The sequence below is a fragment of the Clinocottus analis genome, unplaced genomic scaffold (genome assembly GCF_023055335.1).
Source record: "Clinocottus analis isolate CAN_PGR_092001 unplaced genomic scaffold, fCliAna1.0.p SCAF_38, whole genome shotgun sequence".
NCBI lineage: Eukaryota > Metazoa > Chordata > Actinopteri > Perciformes > Cottidae > Clinocottus > Clinocottus analis.
Window position 1 is genome coordinate 833,409 of NW_027176131.1, and position 12,900 is coordinate 846,308.

Below are 12,900 nucleotides of genomic sequence, written 5' to 3' on the forward strand. Positions count from 1 at the left end.
GACTTCAGGACTTCAGGACTTCAGGACTTCACGACTTCATGAATTCACGACTTCAGGACTTCAGGACTTCAGGACTTCAGGACTTCGTGACTTCACAGTGTTTAGTTTCCAAAGTTAAACAATGCGACGCAGGAAAGTCAAACTGAGGTTTTGTGATGAAAATCAAAATGAACTGAAGGAAGTCGCTTCTCTCCGTGTTCTTCTCGGCCCAAAAAGAAACAAAAGCTTCTCTGATGTCGCTTGTAAAACAGATTAGCCACCGCTAGTTATTAGCCTCTGCTGCTCGCTCATGGAGACCTCGTCGCTCTTCATTGTTTCCCTGTGAGGAGAATCATCGTAAAAACACATAATTCATCCCTTTTTTCTTTCCTCGGTTTGCACTTTGACGGGCGACTAAGCTCCTCTGAGAGCAGCGGCCCAAAAAAACAAATGCCAAGAAAGAAAGAGAGAGAGAAGAAGAAGAAGAAGAAGAAGAAGAAGAAGAAGAAGAAGAAGAAGAAGAAGAAGAAGAAGAAAAAGAAGAAAGGAGTCCTGGAAAAATGTTGGGCACAGTTGCCTCTGGGCATAAAACACCAGAGTGAAGAGTTGTGGTCGCTTCTCTTGGTTTTCAGGCTGCAGACTTGTGCTGCTTCTCAAAGTAGACGGCAAAAAAGGGGGCGTGACCAGGTGACCAGGTGGCCAGGTGGCGACGCCGGCCCCTTAAAGCCCGGCGTTGTGGCCTTGTGTCTCTGCAGGACCTGCAGGCTGCAGACGCTCCTGCAGGACCTGCAGACGCTCCTGCAGGTCCTGCAGGAGCGTCTGCAGGTCCTGCAGACGCTCCTGCAGGTCCTGCAGACGCTCCTGCAGCCTGCAGGAGCGTCTGCAGGTCCTGCAGCCTGCAGACGCTCCTCTGCTTCCTGTTTGCCCTCCGGGCTTCAAGCCGAGGTCCCTCCGAGAGGATCGGCGGCTGAACGGTCGTCTCCTCGCTCGTATTTCTGGTTCAGCGCTCGGAGTCGACTCCCGGCTCGGGTGAGAAACCCTCCGTGTGCTTAGCGTAATGCAGAGAGTCAACACGGGACAATGGCTGCCGTCGTGCAAACATCTCCTGGTCGGGTTGGTTTAGGAACCAGATGGGTGGGGCTCGGTTCCTGGAAGGTTTTTTTACAATCGAATGAAAGCTTTTGAAGGTTCACTCATCTGTCGGCAAACAAAAGACAGAAACGAGTCGTTAGCGCGCCGGCGCTCTCAGGTGTTAGCTGCTGTTGTAGCGATGCGAGTTGTTTCTCCCCCGTGAGAGGAGGAGAGATAACACACGAGTGTTTGTGGAGGAGGGAAAGGCCGCCTGTGTTCGCTGCACACTGAGCAAACACGCGTATCGCCGGCTTTCTTTGCTGCAACTTTACAAAAGACGGGATTTACTTTGCTCTCTATTGAACATGACTCATTTTGTTCGATAAGAAAAACAAGCCGATATCGCTGCGTTGTGTAAACGAGGTCAGACAGTCATTTGAAGGGAGATATGAAAGCCTGGAGAGAGAGAGAGAAGCCGGGCGAGCGACCTTCACAATGACGATTGTCTGTGAGAGAAATAAAATGTTTTGTTCAGAAGTAAGAAAAGCAGCATTGAAAGCAGCACTTTAATGCTGCACATCCAGAAGGTTGTGATCTCATATCCTGTAACTTTGAGTTCCCTCTGGGGAAAAGCTCCAACCTACATTTCCCACAATGCAACAGTGCATGACTGAGCTGGCAAAAAAATCAATCAATCAATCAATATAATAGAATTAAGAGGCCAGAAAAACACTGATGTGCTCTTTAAAACAATTGAATCATAAACACAGGAAATGCTGTTTAGTTTAACAGCTGATGTTAAATCAGCTGCACACTTTTTTAATTATTAAGTGAGTTTAGTTCCCTAAAACCTTCTGAAGGTTGTTCAATTGTATTTTATAGCGACCGCGATATCATCCAAAACAACCAACGTGTGTCAAATGTTGATATTTCCTGTTTTACACAGTGAAAAAAAACAATTTGACCCCAAAAAACACCGATGTGACGAGACGAGTTCAGGACATTAAAACATTTCATCATGTCATGAGATATGAAGCAAAAACAATAATGTTAACCATTTATTTAGAGACGTTAAACATCGAATAGGATCAAATTGACCCCAAACGTAATGGGAGGGTTAAAATATATATATATATATATATATATATATATATATATATATATATATATATATATATATATATATATATATATATATATATATATCTGTCAGGGGGCGTGTCGGGGGCGTGTCCTCGCGGCACGCCGCCATAACGGGGAAAAACAAAACATCATGAAGTCCGCCTCGGCTTGACTCTCGGCGGACAGACACGGAGGTGCACACTCACTCACTCACTCGCCGGGCGGCGTGATCCTCCCGTCGGGGATGATTAGGCGTCGTCTGGAGAGGCTCTTCCCTCCTTTGTTCCAGCCGCTCATGACGTACTTTTTTTTATAATAAGTGACAATTAAGCTTTCGCTCCGGGACGAAGACGAGAGACGAGGGAAACGGAAAAAGAATAATCGCTTCACATCTACAAAACAGCTGCAAAGAAGCGCGGCGGGTCGTCCTCTGAGCTCATGAGCGCATTGTTGTTTTAGTGTTCAACAGTCTTTGGTGGCGCTGCCCTCCACCAGCAGCTAACCTTCACTTCACCCCCTCGTGGTTTGGAGTAATGGGGCGTGGCAGCGTGGGGTTTCTCGGATGGGATGCGAGGTCTGGAATGAACCTGCGGCGAAGCCCAGATAGCGAGGTCCCGCCCACCGAAAAAAGCCCCAAAAAAACCCAGCTGGTCGTCGTCCAGCTTGTCCACGCAAAGGGCGGCGCCGCGGTCTCCATGAAGAAGTCTTTAATCGAGTCGTTGTCATCGTGAGATGGCGGCGAGTGTTTTGGGCTCGCGGTGGAGAGATAGAGGAGACAGGAAAATAAGAAAGAAGAGAGGAAGATCTCTACATCACTTTTTCTAGATGTTATAAAGTCAAACTTCAGCTTCGGTGCCTTTAAACAAGCTGCTTTCTTCTGCAAGTGGAGATAAACAAATGTTCAAACGGATATTCTCTATGTAATGTTGCAGAGTTTAAGAGATGAACGCGTTCCACGATTGTGTTCACACGCTAAATGATTTATGGAATAAGACGTCGAGTTAAACTGCAAGACACTCACACAAAATGTGCGGCCGCGTGGAGTGTATTCATGAGAAAAGAGACACCGCTCATGTCTCCTGCACGCTACGTTCTGTACACGCCTGCCGGATTAGCACAAGTGTGGAAGCGTGCGGCGTTCGGGGTTGGCGTTAGCGGAGGCGTTAGCGGCGTTAGCGGCGTTAGCGGCGCTGGCTCGGGTGTCCAGCTGACGGGGCTCAGACCTCGGGTTTCCGCCACGTAACCCAACACACTCTACATGGTGTGGCGGGCCCGCTGACATTTATGCCAGAGGGTTCCTCACACACACACACACACACACACACACACACACACACACACACACACACACACACACACAAGCAGCATCGTGGGGACCCAACCTGTCGGGCCCTTTTGACCAATTCAGCCCCAAGCGAGGACAACACCCAAACCCCCCAAAACAACCGATCAGGACTGTCGCACCGCTGTATGAGCGGTTCCTTCGGCTCGGCCGGCTGCCGGTGTGCGTAACCGAATAAAACGTCCCTTTGCCTCGGTCCCCTCCAGTCGGGGTTCCTGCTGCTTTCGGGGAGGGAAATCGCTGCCTCAGCAAAGCTGCTTGGTCTCATGCTGCAGGAGCTTACACTGCGTCTCCCCGTTGAACACAGGAAACATACGCAGGCCGGCCCGTGATGTCAATTGTTATTGCTGGAAGGCTCGCTATGGGAAAGAAAAAAAATCTCATTTGCCTTTGTAAAAGCAGCGTCGTGAAAAGGAGCTTATGTCATAAAGACGCTATTGTGGTCTGCCGTGTGTGTGTGTGTGTGTGTGTGTGTGTGAGAGTGTGTGTGTCACCTACTTTGCCTCACATTGTGGATTTCACATGTTTTCCTCACATTTTCAACAGGCTACAGTTTGCCCGTTGAGGGAGTTAAGCGGCGTCCCTTTTTGTGCCGGACGTTTACGAAGGAGGGCGGCCATTAATTACAGCGCGTTTTCTCCCAGCTCGCTCCTCTTCTTTCTTTCTGTGCAGCTCCCTGGCTTTAAGGTGAAGGGATGATGGACGAGGTCACGCTGTGCGTCAAACCCCAAACACTTACTCACACACGAGGACGTCGGGGATGTCGACTAATTTGTGATTTTGGAGCTACTGAATTGAACTGAAAGGAATGCGGTATTATTTATGCAAAGAGTCTTGATTTACACAGTTAATAGTTATGAAACTTGTCCGTCCGCCCGGTTCCTCGTGAGGAGCGTTCTCTGTGGCCCGCGGCGTTGAACTCGTACATTTCCAGCTGCAAATGAGTGTAAATGTGTCAGCGCTGCTTAAAATATCCTCCATCGACTTCCCTCCCGCCAGGAGAGTTTAACCTTTTTTAAACGGCTCCAATCCAGAGTGCGAGTCGCCTCGTGAAGGTACGAGGACTGAGCAATGCAGCGTCGCGGATGATCAATAACCTCGCTGACCTGCAGCAGGCAAGAAGCAGAAACAATGCACTTACACATGCATGAAAAAAAGGCCGGCGTTTGTGTCACGCTTTAAAATTAAACGTGTGTATTGATTCTTCAGAAGAGGACGATGCAGTTTGAGACAAAATGTGTGTTTTTTTTGTCTGATGAATACAAATTGGAGACGCGTGTGGGAGGAGATTGAACTCAAACATTTAATTTTTATTGCTACCACTGTGTGTTTCTTCTTCTTCTTCTTCTTCTTCTTCTTCTTCTTCCGTTCTTGACGACCACCTCCTCCATCTCAGCCGAACGTCTCCGTGTTTAGTTTTTTTTTTACGGAGCTGCAGATTTGTGCTCCGTCCTCTAAATCATTTACCTCTCTCGCAGATTACTCCCTGCTGGAATATTGGCTTGACGGACGTTTTTTTTTCTCCTCTCGCTCTGCTTTCCCAGCGGACTCATTTACATTTATGCACGCAGCAATTAATTACAGGCCCGGCGCTGGCCTTGTAAATTAAAAGGGAGCCGAGGTCGGCCTCGTTATTGCCCCTGACAGCTAAAGCCTTGTTTGGGGGTCGTGACGGCGGTGACAGTTGGCTCGCTCCTCATACATCTGATATCACTTTGCAGCAAATGAAGAAAATGTTCTTTCCTGATGGATGCGATACATAAAAAGCTTAATTTTCTATACTCCAGAATCGTGTTTCCTCCCTGTCTCTGCAGCCGTAGGTCATGACTTCATGACTTCAGGCCGGGTGTTTTGCCGTCATGTCTCCTGTGTGTTTTTGGGGTCTTTCATCCAAATGCTCGCGGAGCTTTTTCTCCTCTTCCTCTTCTTCTTCCTCTTCTATAGACCCAGGAGTCAGACAGGCGACTTCTCACGGTATTGGCCTTTTCATGCGAAGACGCTCCAACTTTTTTTCCGGCTCCTTTCCCCCACAAGGCCCTCCTTTCTTCTCTGTCACGCAGCGATGTGTTTGTGCATACCTTACCCGCTCGACAAAAGCAGCCAGAGATCCTATTCACTTCTGCCTTTGACATTCGCCTCTTGTTTTTACAATCTTTCCAAAGGCGTGCTGTTTGCACAGTGGAACAGGCTTTGTCTTGAAGAAGCGGGACAATGGCGAGCGCCATAATGTAATCTCCTCGGGGTAGTGAGCAGAGGGGCGAGGTTGAGACGTATGTGCTGGCGCTTGCCCCTTCCAACCCCCCCGCCCTCCCGCCCTTCACTTTTGCAATATTTCATGTTAACAGCGACTTAGGAGAGAATACATGTTGTCACTTAAGCCTCTCTAATGTTCACCTCGGTCTTTTGTGAAGGGAACACAAAAGCTTTTCACTCATGCAAACATCCCCTTCCCTCATTCCACCTATTAAAGGTGTTCTGCAGCGGTTTGCCCACCCACATGCATATCTGTGCTTTTCTTCTTCTTTTAGCAACAAAACCACAAAACATTTACAGGGAAACATTATCTTTCCTCCCACCTGAAGGAAGCTTTTATCAGCTTCGACCCAAACGGGATCAAAGTTCTGCTCTGTGGAGCGAGGTCAGAGCGCTTTAATCCCAGATTGTTGGATTAAAGATACGGACACAGCCTCGATCTTTTTACATTATCGACTTATTGTACGATGTATGAACACAGCCTCGATCTTTTTTAATGATTGATTTATTATACGATGTATGGACATAACCTCGATCTTTCTACATTATTGATTTAACGTACAATATATGGACACAGCCTCAATCTTTTTACATTTATGTTGAGACGTTTATTGTTTTATTGTAGAATATATGACATAGCCTCGATCTTTTTTATGGTCATGACCTCGATCTTTTTTTACCTCGTGAGTATTGTACAATTTATTAACGTTGATTATTTTAACGTTTCCCACCTTTACTACAATACATGGACACGGCCTCAATACTTTTCTTTTGTTATAAAATGATCGCACGCTGTCGGTATTGCTGTTGTGTTAAAATTAAATAAAAAGCATTTTATTCAATGTGATGTGAGACTCAGCAGCAGAGTTTTCCACCTTTATTAGAAGAGTCTGTGCTATTTTCTTTATTTTAGTAAATATTTTTAATACATGTTCACGCGTCCAAATGCAAAGTCTGAATATTCCTAAGACTTAAAGTAAATTGTTCTTTAAGAGGAAGCAGCTGCATTATAATACTAACATATTGTCATTATATCAGATGCAAAAAATTGTCAATAACATCGTTAATCGCAATTATTTCTGTGATTTTCTTTATTTTAATAAAGACAGCAGTTATACGTTTTCTCCCAAACATATTAGTCGGAGCAAATGATACGCAGTAAACCTGTTTTGGCAGCAGAGTAACAGGACCGACATCTGCCACCTCTCATCAAAGAGCGAGCTCTCAGACGTCGCGTGAAGCCTCACACGTCTCAGGTTTGACGTCTATCAGAGGCAACTTGTGATTGATTGTGTGTGAAATGCAGTAAAATAATAGATCGGCGCTAATTGGAGGAGTCCACGTGTGCTATGAGCTCATCGCTTGTGGGTCGCGTGAAGCGCTTTCTGGTTTAATTGCCCACATGATTCGTTGGAAGCATATTTCGTTTCCCATGGAGCCTCATGCGGCGCCGAGCTCATTGAGGGAGCTCCCGCCTCATAAAGATCCATTGTTTCCGACTCCGGTGCGGCCGCGTCCGCACAAGTGGCACCGGCAGCTGCGACAAGGCAACATTTGGGACGCGTGTGCGTATTTAGTTGCGTTTGAATGCGTGCATTCATTGTGCAGGTGCAGCCGCCGCTCGCGAATGCGACCCAGTGTTCCTCCTTGACGTGCGGCATGTCGCTGACCTCTCTTGTTACCGATGTCTCGGCTTTGGAAAAACAGAAAAGGCCTTTTTCTACTTCTGCCGCTCCGAGTTGCTTTTCCGCAGCGGTCCGGGGGAACACGTGGCGTTGTGCAGCAGTTGGACAGCGAGCCAAGAGGTAGCTGTTACTTCCTGCAGTTGTCAGGAGGAGCTGGACGGCTTCACGGCCGCCGGCCGCTTCCTGTCAGCTCGCCTCAGCGCTGGGAGAGCATGCGTCTCCTAGTATCAAACAGAACCAACAGAGATATTCGCTTCACAAGCTGGGTTTACGAACTGTAAATCAATAGCGCAGCACTTTTATATCGTGACTTTATGATTCCACTTGGAGCCAAAAGATGACAATACTGAATTACGACCCTGTTTTCTTTGTCTTGGCTTGAAGCCTCAGTTGAAGAAACAACAGCTCCTGTATTGATGTGGCTGTTCCCGCAGGCGTTAATATTCTTCAAAAGTCTCATTGAAATACATCTACATTTATGAACTCTGGTGCCACGCCCTCGATGAGTCGTAAAACGTCTGCACACAGTCGCACTCATCTTCAGCGCCACGCCCCGATTCTACGAATCAACAAACTGGAAATGCACCTTTAAACGAAAGCTGGAGAGCGTTCACATGTTCACATGTTCACATGTACATCTACATGTCGGTCGGGGTGTGTGTTAGCGTGTGTGTGTTAGTGTGTTTTCTGCACACGAGGCTAATGCCGAATGTGTGTGTGTGTGTGTGTGTGTGTGAGAGAAGCCTGTGCGTTTTGCAGCGACTCTTCTCCACTGGGCAGCCAGCTGTCTCTCTGATTACCCAGCATCCTCCAGGTGTCAGATCTGCCATCTGCAGATGAGTGGCAGGGCGTGTGGAGAGCGGAGGAATGGAGGGGGGAGGAGGAGGAGGAGGAGGAGGAAGAGGAGGGGGGGGAGGAGGAGGAGAAGGAGGAGGAGGAGGAGGAGGAGGAGGAGGAGGAGGAAGAGGAAGAGGAGAAGGAGGAGGAGGAGGAGGAAGAGAAGGAGGAGGAGGAGGAGGAGGGGGAGGAGGAAGAGAAGGAGGAGGAGGAGGAGGAGGAGGAGGAAGAGGAGGGGGGTAAGAACACAAAAAAGACGAGAAAAGTAAGGAAACGGAATAACTGGTTCTGACGACATCTGGAACGTGTTCAGACGGGTCGGCGAGCGCCGGCGAGCGCGAGCGGCGCTGAAAGGCTCCGGGAGGCCGGGCTCCTCGGTGTGTGTTGAGTAACCGCTTCTTCTCCGAAAGAAAGAAAGAAGAAAGACAGAAGTTGCTTTTTTTCACACAAGTGTGTGTTTTGCCCGACTATTTGTTCCAATTATCATTATCACAAGAAACTCTTAGTGGAAGAGCCTTTGAGTTGTTTTAGTCAGAATTGCCTGTAATTGTGCCCTGAGAGGAAAACAGAGAGATCCAAGAGAGAATCATTTGGTTGATTATTATAAGAGGCATGAATAAAAGATCACACGTTGCCCAATGTTTGCCTTTTTCTTCTTCTTCTTCTTCTTCTTTTTCTTCATTGTTCTCAATTAGCCTCAAATTGTGGAATCAAAGGCCTGTTTTGTGTGGCGCTCTTTGTGCTACTTAGATATTGTGTTGCGGTGTCGGAGGAACGCCGCCGCGCTGTGTGTGCTTGTTGTGTGTGCTTGTTGTGTGTGCTTGTTGTGTGTGCTTGTTGTGTGTGCTTGTTGTGTGTGCTTGTTGTGTGTCCGCCTCTGTTTTTTTTCTTCTTTAATTAGCCGCCTCCCACTCTCAATTAAGACTCGCTCGCCGTCCTCCCTCCACTCCGAGGTCTCTGGCGTGTCCTTCAAAGCGCTCCGTCGGCAGCTTGACCTCTTTGATGTTATTTGTTGTCCGCGACCCCGGCCGAGTGAAAGGCCGACAGTGTGCGCTTTGTGTGCGTGCGAGGCTCTAATGGAGCTGACCCCCGGTTAGCTTCCTGAGTGCTCTATTTAAACCAGGCAGGTTTAGCGATTAGCTGTCCCCTTGATGACGGAGCGAGCGTCCTCCACTCGGCCAACAATCAATCTTTTTGGGGGAGAAAATATCAGAGCGTCGCTAACTGCATTAAGGCAGATTTTTAGACTTCAAAGCTGCGTTCGAGGAGCGCGCCGTTTGTGGTTTGTTAGACTTTGCGTTGCAGTTAAAGCTCCTTGCCGGAGACACACTGATCCTCTGTTCGGTCCCGGTCGTCCGCTGCAGGAGCAGCGAGTCGGCCTCCGCTGGGCTGCAGAACGCTCGTTGCAGTCCAGGTTTTCATGCTTTGGTCAAACCTCAATTTGTTAGCGGGACGTGAAGAATCAGCTTCCATTAAAATGCACTCTGCTGCTCTTTGAAACGCTCGCTTCAGACGACACGACATGAAACCTCTTGAGCCGTGCAGATGGTTTTGGTTCAGATGTCAGACACAGGAAGACGTTCCTGCCGACGGCAATAAGACAAAACACATCATGTCAGATCCTCTGTGGGCCAATTAATCACTGCACACATTTTTGTGCACTTACACTTGCTCATACATACTTTGTGTATTTGCACTTTTCTACTCTTTACATTTAATTTAATTTCTTACATTAATACGCTGTGCATATCTTTCATCTCAGCTATTTTTATTCTATTTTATTTTGTATAATCTGTCATCTCTGTTGTGTTATATTTTATTTTGTGTTCCTAAGCTGCTGCTTCGTCAACAAATTTCCCCTTGGGGATTAATAAATTATATATTCATACTTGCCCCGGCTTTAAAGGGGTAATTTTGGGGTTTCTATAACACTGTCTCTTTAAATCCCCCCCCCCCCCCAAAAGCCCTGCTCTGATTGGCTTGTTTTAAATATGAGGTGCACCTTTACACAGGTTGTTCTCAAGCTGTGGAGGAAGGAAGGAGTCACATGATTTCTCTGGGAACTCCAGACACCATGTGACAAAAAGTGATAAAGATATTCATGATAATATGATAATAATAGTTTTCTGCCGCCACCGCAGTACAATTTGTAGTGAAAACCATGTAAAATGTTATTTATCTTCACCAGAGAATCATTTTAATATACTAAACTAGACTTCAGGGGGTGAAAATATTCCTAAAATGACGATGAAAGTAACATGATAATAATGTTTTCTCTCTGTGTGTTTCTCTCTTCCAGGTGACGTTCATGCATTTTAAAGTCGTCCGCAAGTGAGAAGAGGGTGTTGGAGTTGAAGTCTCTTAATTCTGTAAGTTTTTCTTAAATTTCCTTCCACTTTACCGCCGCTTCTGTTTGGCCCTCTGGATGATTGTTCCCACCCAAATGGCAGATAATAAGCTTTCATAGAGGAACACGTGATTGTTTCCTCGCAGCCGTAACGGAGCAACCCCCCGACAGCAGCCTGCAAAGTGTGTGTGTGTGTGTGTGTGAGGTGTGTGTGTGTGTGTTAGTCCACGTTAACACAACTGAAGCCCACTCTGTGCATGTCCTCGGCCTCGGCACATACAGAACGCTTTTGATTTGTTCCGCGGCAGCGCAGACCTCCTCTCCGGTTCAGCGTTGGTTCCCTCAATGGCCGCTTTCACTGCGCTGAAGAAAGGGGTCTTTTAAAGACTCGCACACAGGCGTCGCTCCAGGAAGCTTTCAGCGCCGGGGACCTACAGTATGTTCCTTTTAATGGACTTTCTCCCCGCGAGCAATAAAGATTATATCTGGAGTCAAATAGTGCCGTAGGTAACACTAGCCCAAATTAAGCTGCCGCGGCCGACGCTGATGGCTTCAGCAGAGACATATGAAATGTACAGATGGGAGAGGTTGGAGAAAAGAGCGATCTGACCATCTGGCTAATCCCCCTGTTTAAGAATACTTATTAAGGGCCTCTCCAGTGGCCCTTGAGCCGTGTCACTGCCAGGTCAACAAGTGGCCTCGCTGGCTACTCGCTCGCACGGCGGACAGACAGGCCTCAGTGTTCTGTTGTGGGCGATAATCTGTGTCCCGCTGGCTGGTGGAGGGGTTGGGTTTCAAAGGCTTGATTTATGGCTGGTGTGAATCGTGTTGTATCACAATCTGGAGTTATGGTTCCCACCCGGAGGGGGGGGGGGGGGGGGGGGGGTAGGGGGGGGGTACTGACCGGTGACAAGATATCACAAGTACACAAAGCTTCATTTTAAAGGCTCGTAACACAAGTGTGGAGCAACTAGCTAACGTGACAGATGCAACTAGCTGACGTGACAGATGCAACTATGCAACTAGCTAACGCTGACAGATGCAACTAGCTAACGTGACAGATGCAACTATGCAACTAGCTAACGCTGACAGATGCAACTAGCTAACGCTGACAGATGCAACTAGCTGACGTGACAGATGCAACTAGCTGACGTGACAGATGCAACTAGCTAACGCTGACAGATGCAACTAGCTAACGTGACAGATGCAACTAGCTAACGCTGACAGATGCAACTAGCTAACGCTGACAGATGCAACTAGCTAACTCTGACAGATGCAACTAGCTAACATGACAGATGCAACTAGCTAACTCTGACAGATGCAACTAGCTAACGCTGACAGATGCAACTAGCTAACTCTGACAGATGCAACTAGCTAACGCTGACAGATGCAACTAGCTGACGTGACAGATGCAACTAGCTAACATGACAGATGCAACTAGCTAACGTGACAGATGCAACTAGCTAACGCTGACAGATGCAACTAGCTAACTCTGACAGATGCAACTAGCTAACTCTGACAGATGCAACTAGCTAACGCTGACAGATGCAACTAGCTAACGCTGACAGATGCAACTAGCTAACGCTGACAGATGCAACTAGCTAACGTGACGGATGCAACTAGCTAACGTGACGGATGCAACTAGCTAACGTGACAGATGCAACTAGCTAACGCTGACAGATGCAACTAGCTAACGCTGACAGATGCAACTAGCTAACGTGACAGATGCAACTAGCTAACGTGACAGATGCAACTAGCTAACGCTGACAGATGCAACTAGCTAACGTGACAGATGCTTTTTTAATGCTTCACAGTCAGACTACTGATTAAAGAGCAATAAAACTATCCAAAACGTGACAGTAATCAATACTGGCCTCGTCCATTTACTTCCTCCGGCTAATTGCCTCGCGTTTGAAGAAAGGGATTGTGTCGTTATCTGGGGGGAGAAGCCGGACCACTTAGGCCACTTTTGGTTCCCTCGAAGCCCTTCTCCCCCCTAACTTCATCAATTCATCTGGAAACTTGAAATCACGTTATGGTGTCTTTTTAAAATGCGATTGCTTTTCAGATCTAATTACATGGCGGTGAGATGACAAGTGGACCCTCCAAACAAAATTAGAGTCTTTCTAGGGCGCCGATTGCGTCGTGACAGGAACATTTTATAATATCTTTGGAAGGAAGTGGGTGTCTTTTGTTGGAGGATTCGCTAAGTCAAGGCCGCACTGGACACGCTGCGTCCAGCGGCTTTGATCAGAAGAGCTGCA

At 47.4% G+C, this 12,900-nt stretch overlaps 1 protein-coding gene across 2 annotated transcripts in view; it reads left to right on the forward strand.

Moving 5' to 3' along the window:
• Positions 1–12,900, forward strand: part of LOC137799695 (transcription factor SOX-6-like) — a 103,904-nt gene that overhangs the window by 2,203 nt on the left and 88,801 nt on the right. For both annotated transcript variants that reach the window (XM_068596490.1, XM_068596492.1), the window contains exon 2: positions 10,589–10,658. The gene's annotated coding sequence lies outside the window, so the exon portion shown is untranslated. The remainder of the gene's footprint in view (positions 1–10,588; positions 10,659–12,900) is intronic.